General features: G+C 41.8%; 1 non-coding gene across 1 annotated transcript; it reads right to left on the bottom strand.

Moving 5' to 3' along the window:
• Positions 1–1245: 1245 nt before the first annotated feature.
• TRNAG-GCC (transfer RNA glycine (anticodon GCC)) lies at positions 1246–1316 on the bottom strand. Its single transcript has one exon. It is a non-coding gene; the product is annotated as a tRNA-Gly (tRNA).
• Between the last annotated feature and the right edge of the window lie 6027 nt (positions 1317–7343).

The following is a 7343-nucleotide window of genomic DNA, read 5'->3' as shown; positions in this document are numbered from 1 at the left end:
GGAAGTGGTTATTGCTAGTATTATAATTTGATTCGTTGTTAGGTTACATGGCATGATGGATAGAAAATGATCTATCTCACTGAAATATACTCCCTCTATAAATAAAGAAATATAAGAGCATTTAGATCACTACTTTAGTGATCTAAACACTCATATATATTTTTATGGAGGGAGTACATAACAACAATCACAGTACAAAAGAGTTCCAGCTAATGCTTTTATCAGAAAAATAAGCAACAATCTTGCACGGTGATTTTGCCAGAACATTATTGGTAACTATTATATAACTGGACAAGATACATGTTGTCCATGTAACTTTCAGAGACATTTCACAACATGCCCTGGCAGCTTTTGTAGAACCTGCATTTTGATAGAACATTATTGATAACTATGAGATAACTGAACTAAGCAAGGAGAATTTTCAAAAGAAAAAAATGTATGTAATGACACTATGAAACAACTGCCCAATAACTGCAATATAACCACCATGGTAATTTGATAGACTGAAAAAAATTATCTAGAATTGTGACCCTATTGCAGGTTGCAGCAATAGGGTATCTAAAAACAATGAATCGACTCCAATACATCTAGTCAAAATTGGTACATCATTCAGAAAAGTGGAGAGGGGTTGTGTTGGAAATAAAAACGCCCCAAAAATTCTGTCAAAAACCACCACAAAAATACATCCCTATATCTGACAAAAAAAAATCCATCATCTTTAGCTCATCTAACGAAACCACAGGGGCGCATTGTCTGGATGTAAAGCCGTATTTCGCCGGATTGAAACCCACGCTGTAGAACATCATCAAAAATCGACCCCCGCATGAACCAAAAACAATTGCGAGTAGAGGGGATGAACCACACTTGAAGTTCTAGGTTTGACTAAATCTATAGAAAAATACATTAAGACCTAGATCATCAAGCTAGTCCATGAGATTATGTATATGATATATTCCCACAAAAAAAGATTATTTATGAAACATATTTTCACAGTACGTGTTTTTGGTGTTCTAGACCCTACCACACTTTTCTGTAGAATTGAACAAACTTAAAAGAAGTTTGACTTAGGGTAAACTTATCACTTCATTTATTTTGAAATGGAGGGAGTAAATTTATATCAACAGTCAGACAGTGACATTAGTGACAAGGCCCAGGGAAATGAAAAAGAAAACGCACAGTGACAAGGCCCAGGGAAATGAAAAAAAAAACCTCACAGTGTTCAAGGCCCAGGGAAATGAAAAAAAATGCACCAGCCGGGAATCGAACCCGGGTCTGTACCGTGGCAGGGTACTATTCTACCACTAGACCACTGGTGCCTTGATGCATCCGATTTGTTTGCAAAGCTCAGCAACTGAGACATAGCAATGCTATGGTTGGAAACCAGATAGTGCCATGTATCCATGTATCTCAGTGTTGGCAACTAAAAGCTTTTAATGCGTGCATGTCGGATCCACATACTACATCACTCTTAAGGGAAGATGCTAACGTGTCATAATGGAAGACAGGAAGTTTACCTCATTGCAGACGAGCTACCCTAACATGGCACATAAATCAGCAGGAACTCATTCAGAGAAAAATCTGTTATGAGCAAACAGACCACAATACAGTTGTTTTCTTCTAGAGAAAAAGGTCAAGGCCCGACTTTACAAATAAAACCAAATAAATGGCAGAGTAGCATACACATCGAACAGAGGTCCGATTTATGTAGTGAAAAGATCCATTAAAGCGTACAGCATAGGGGCACAACATCCCTTGGTAACGAAGCCTGCCCTTAGTAATGTCCAGGGATGAAACCTGTAGCAAATGAAGCCTGCCTTTGGTAAAAAAATAAATCGAGCAAGTAGCAAATGAAGCCTGCCCTTGGCAATGGCCGGGGATTCAACAGTTAGCTGGTTGAAGACGCCTTTCAACCGACGGATCACGGATGGATGCTCCAGCAAAAACGAGGATAGTCCCTGCAGTATCTGTTTTCGAGGATGATTTTAAAAACACCTATGCGTGTGTGGGATGCTTTTTTTTTTATTGAGAATTCTTTGCATTGAAATCATGAAACAATACAAAATAGTTGACCCTTACAAGCACACTGAAACGCAAACACAAAGGACCATAAACACCTAGAGTACCCTAAGACAACCATAACACAAGAAGATCTCCGGAGCACTGTGTCATCATCCCTGAATCTTGAGAGAAGACCCCTGCAGCAGAAAGATCTGCAACCAGGCGCAAGCAGGTCATCATCTTCGACCACGGAACAATTGCCGCCCCGCTGCTTCCTCCTTTCTTGACACCAGCGCTGAGAGGGCATGGACATCAATCCAACACACCTGCAACAGTCGCCGCCATCTTTGGCTTTGAGTATCGCGAAAAATGTCCCTTCCGGAAGGAAGAGAACTCGAGTCATCCAACCGGTCCAGCACCGCGGGCGGGCCATCCACCCGGGCAAAGCAGAATCTCCCTCCAGCATCAGCGCAGAGGAAGGAGAAGAACAGCAGCAGCAAATCATACCGACAAGGAAGAAGAAGGGTCTTCGTCTCCCTGCATCCATCGCCCATCTGAGGACCCAAACGGCTAGTGCCAATGGACCTCCAATCACCATAACCCGCGACCTCGACGAGATCCAGGGATCCCCCACCCCGCTGGCTCCTAGACGAAGGCCAAAGCCTCGCCTGACCGTGAACGGAGCCCGGAGAAACTTATTCCGGCGCGACACCACCGCAACGGCCTCGGCAGCGTCACCCTCAACCCTAACCCTACCACACACACCTAGCGGACAGACCCGAGGTTCCCCCTCCCTCCTGCGGCCGGAGCGGCCGACAGAGAGAGAGGGAATCGGCGGCGCCACCGGCAGCGCGCAGGGAACCCTCGTCGCCTTCTTGATCTCCTGTGCGATCCTACTTTCCCGGAGCCGTGTGGAATGCTTGGCTGTGTGATAAGTTCCTATCGCTTTTGCTGGTAGTTTATCGCGTTTCCCTTCTTTTGGTTAGTTATTAAATGGAAATGCAAAGCAACTACTATACGAAATAAGAGTGCAATCTTGTATATGCCAATAATTTGTATGAAAAAGATATATGAAGATTTTCACAATATGTAGGGCATATTTGCTAACCGATCTTGTTTACTCCATTCAAAATTAACAGCAATAGAAAATAACGTGCACAGGAGGAACTGAGATTGTACCTGCTGTGCCCATGGATTGAAATATAAGAAGTCAATTCACAGAAATTAACAAAAAAAAAATTGAGGGAAGGAAATTAACATTAATACTGTATGAAATTGTTCAACTGGCAAGCATACCCTCTTCCAGATACAACATTTTGCGACAAAATTACAATAACTGGCAAGTGATAAAAATATATTGCTCCTTCTCTGTGCTAATTTAGAAACATCTTTCGACCGCCCCTGAAAACTGAAAAGGGTGAATGTCAAGCTCCTTTTCATGACGAACGTGCATAAAGGTTAAAATGCACCAAATTTCAGAAACATGGTCATACAGCTCACTTGAACGATTTAGCTGACAGCAAAATGGCGGATGCAAATTTAGCAAATACCTGAGATGCGAACTTTGTTTATCAACCAGCACAAAAGATCTTGTTGTGCATAGATTAATACTCAGGAGAAACAGAGGGGGCTCAAAAAACACCATTCAGGACTGGACTTATTTCATGTGTCAACTCCAAAAGAGGATACCTGGTGCAAGCTTTTTGTATTTGAGAATAATATTTGTAGATACGGCCCTCAATATTTTGAGATGAGCTATTATGACCACCACAATACCATGGGTGGAAAAGCCCTTAATTTTTCAGTTTACAACAGTACAAATTTCATACATGAACTAGCTTTCTAACCTTCTAAACTATTAACACTTACACAAAACTAAAACCCATAGATGACCACAGTTGGCTGTACCAAATTCTAGCAGAATTCGCCACAGCAAACTGAAGCTGAAAGACAAACAAATACATGAACCACTGCACAAACATGCTGGATGTCATGAATCACGTGAAAATAGTTACATTCCTCGTTCAATCCAATAGAATCCTCCTCTTCATCACCTTTGCCCCGTCCAGATCTTGGTCCTTGGGAGTTGAGACCATGATACAATGTATGCTGCTTCAACTATTTTTCTCCAGATAACAGAATATTCAGTTAAGAGTAAAGCAGATTAAAACTAGAGTCAGCATGAGTACAATAACCATGAATCAAGCAGCTAAAAGGGAACTACGTCCTGTGGTAGCCGGGATATGAGTTATCCAGTGGAATGCGTCCACAGCAAAATCCAACCTACCCATTCTGCAAAATTAGTATCAAAGTCTGGTTGGCAGGTTGTATGATAATAATACAGAAAAATTCAAGCAGATGACCGAGATCCCTGCTTCAAACAGACTGTTGGCTCAGTCGAGCTTCAAGACAGGATTCTTCTTTCATTCGGGCATGCACAACCATCGGGTTGAATTTATCCATAGCACCAGCTATCTTCCGCAACGTGCAATAGGGCAGCAGCTATCACAGCTGAATGGCGGGATCGCGGATGCTATGGACAAATTAAACCGGATAACTGGCTCCCTCTTTCAAACTGATTGCCGGCTCACTGAACTCCAAGCAAGGCTTCTTCTTTCAGTCGTGTATGCACGACCATCGGGTTGAATTTATCCATAGCACCAGCCATCATTCCCATCGTGCAAAAATGCGCAAGATGGCTGGCTGATGCTATGGACAAATTCAACCAGAGGGTTGGCTCCCTGCTTCTGCTTTGGGGGTTGATGAGGGCACCGGCGCGCGGCCGTCCAGAGCGCGCTCTGGCATCGGAGCGGGCTGGTCCGGCCATCGGCCGAACAGGTGGTGCGCGTCCGCCCGCGAAGAGGGTCCGGAGCGCGCGCGCGCTTCGTGGAGGAGGGGCGTCGGAGCAGAAGCGAGAGTAACCTCGAACCGCGCCGCCGGCCTTGGCTGCTTGGATGCGCGCGGGGCGGCCGCCGCCCTTCTCCGTGGTACTCTCGCGTTAGGGTTTGCCGGAGGGCGCTGCTATATATCTACGACCATGTACGGCGCCGCTGACCCCCCGTTCCGCTTCCGCTCACGCCCTGTTTTGGTCCGACGGCCCAACGGCCCACACGCGCGATACGTAGGCTTGTGTCGTGGATAACAACGAGAGCTCCTGTATGCCGCTCTCTGCGGCAAAGAGGCGTTGTTGCAGCGGGTCTCCGACTGGGCCAGCCCATGACCATTAAGCGAGACTGATTAGTGAGCACCATCAGTCTTTAAGAACAAATGCACAGCGCAGATACGAATTATTTTCGGAATTTTGAGTGCATTTTAAAAAAAGAACTGAGAGTTTTGTGAAACACAAACACTTTTTAAATTTGATATTTTTAGCAAAACTCAAACATTTTCGAAAAGCAGGAACATTTTTCGAAATCATGAACGCTTTTTCTGAAAACAGGAACAATTTTTTAAATTCGAAAACAAAATTGGGAAATGCAAACATTTTTTAAACTCCCAGTCAAAATTTGAAAACACTAAAAAAACTGAAATTTGTGAACATTTTTCGAAACTCCAAAAAAGTAAAACATTAACCTTTTAAAAAATATGTGAACATTTTTTTAAATGGGAACATATTTTGAAATCCCAAACTTTTTCGAAAAGTTGTGAATTTCTTAGCAAAAACATAAAATACACGGTTTTTTTGAATTTATGAACAAAATTTGGTAACAGGAATTTTTTTAGAAGCAAGAGCATTTTTGAACATTTTTATAAAATTAAATAAAGTTGAAAACCGTGAAAAAAGTTTATATGTGAAAAGTTTTTGAAAAATGGGATCATTTTTAAAATTTATGAACAAAATTTTAAAACACGGTCTTTTTTGAATTTTGATCATTTTTTAAAAGCATGAATATTTTTCTAAAAATAATATTAACTTGAAAACAAAAAAATAAAGTAAATGTCAAAGAAAAATGAAAAGAAAAAGAAACGGGAAAACCAAAAAAGAAAAAGAAATAGAAAACCCGGTACAAGGTTTCAGGAAACCTTGAAGGTTCCCAAAACTGGTTAGGTTGTAGGTACGCTCTGTAAGCAAACCGGTCGGCCCATCGCGTTGCTTCAGCCGCTCGCCTATGTAAACGCTAGCACTTTGACGCATCTTGCGTCAATAGGATTTCACGATAACAATCTCTCTTTGGGCTTTGATTACAAACATTCTAATAAAAATGACATGCCTACCAGGGATTAAAAGCTTTTGTTGATGCGGGTTGGCAGGAAAAAACCCACAACACGTCGGTTATCTGTTAAAGAGCTACTATTTCTATAAACTTTTATACGCGTTTTAGTTCACTAGAGAGGAGTACAAGGTAAATTTAAACTTCTTTCATGCGACATGTCTAAATGGGATCGCAGACTTTTGGTAATGTTTGTAGAGCGGTCAAAGAATGAAACGTGAACTAGAGATATTTTGAGGGATTCCGGTCCTATCTGCTCCATCTTCTCATTAACTAAAGCTTACAGAGCAGCTGGTGGAGTTGTATTATCGATAGGAAATACTATGGAAGCATATTTCTCATTAACTAAAGCTTACAGAGCAGCTGGTGGAGTTGTATTATCGATAGGAAATACTATGGAAGCATATTTCTTATTAACTAAAGCTTACAAGGCAGCTGGTGGAGTTGTATTATCGATAGGAAATACTATGGAAGCATATATCTCATGTGGACTGGTTAGTTGGTGGAGATGAACATGAGGTATTTTCATCTCATAGCCACCATGAGAAGAAGGAAGAACATCATCAAATCTTTAAAGAAAGGCAATGGCAACGTTATAGCCGAGATCAATGAAACTGAGGAGATGGCAACAAAAATTTATTTGGAGCTATACACTTCGCAAGGGGTGAGTAATATGCAAAAAGTACTTGGTTTTGTCCCAGACAAGGTTGCCGTTGCAATGAACACCTCCCTAAATGTGGCTTATAGAGAGGAGGTAAAGAATGCATTGTTCCAATTGTTCCCATCTAAGGTTCTGGGACACGGTAGATCTCCGGCTCATTTTTTGTCATAAGCACTGGGATGCATGCAATGATGAGGTGGTTAAAGAAGTTCTCCATATAGTAGAAGGTGTGGACAATCCAACATACATCAACAATACATATTTGGTTCTTATCCCGAAGGTTAAAAGCCCCACTTCTCTACCCTATTTTGTACATTAGCTTAAAGAGATTTTACCAAAGATTATTTCACCTGAACAATCAACTTTTGTGTCGGGCCATCTAATGACGGACAATAGTTTGATAAAAAGAAAATGCAAAGCGAAAAAAGAGAGAAAACCGAGGAGAGTAAAGAAAGAACGAGGCCCACAATGGG

Source organism: Triticum aestivum, chromosome 3B (assembly GCF_018294505.1).
Source record: "Triticum aestivum cultivar Chinese Spring chromosome 3B, IWGSC CS RefSeq v2.1, whole genome shotgun sequence".
Taxonomy (NCBI): domain Eukaryota; kingdom Viridiplantae; phylum Streptophyta; class Magnoliopsida; order Poales; family Poaceae; genus Triticum; species Triticum aestivum.
This window is presented reverse-complemented; position numbering and strand designations above follow the sequence as displayed.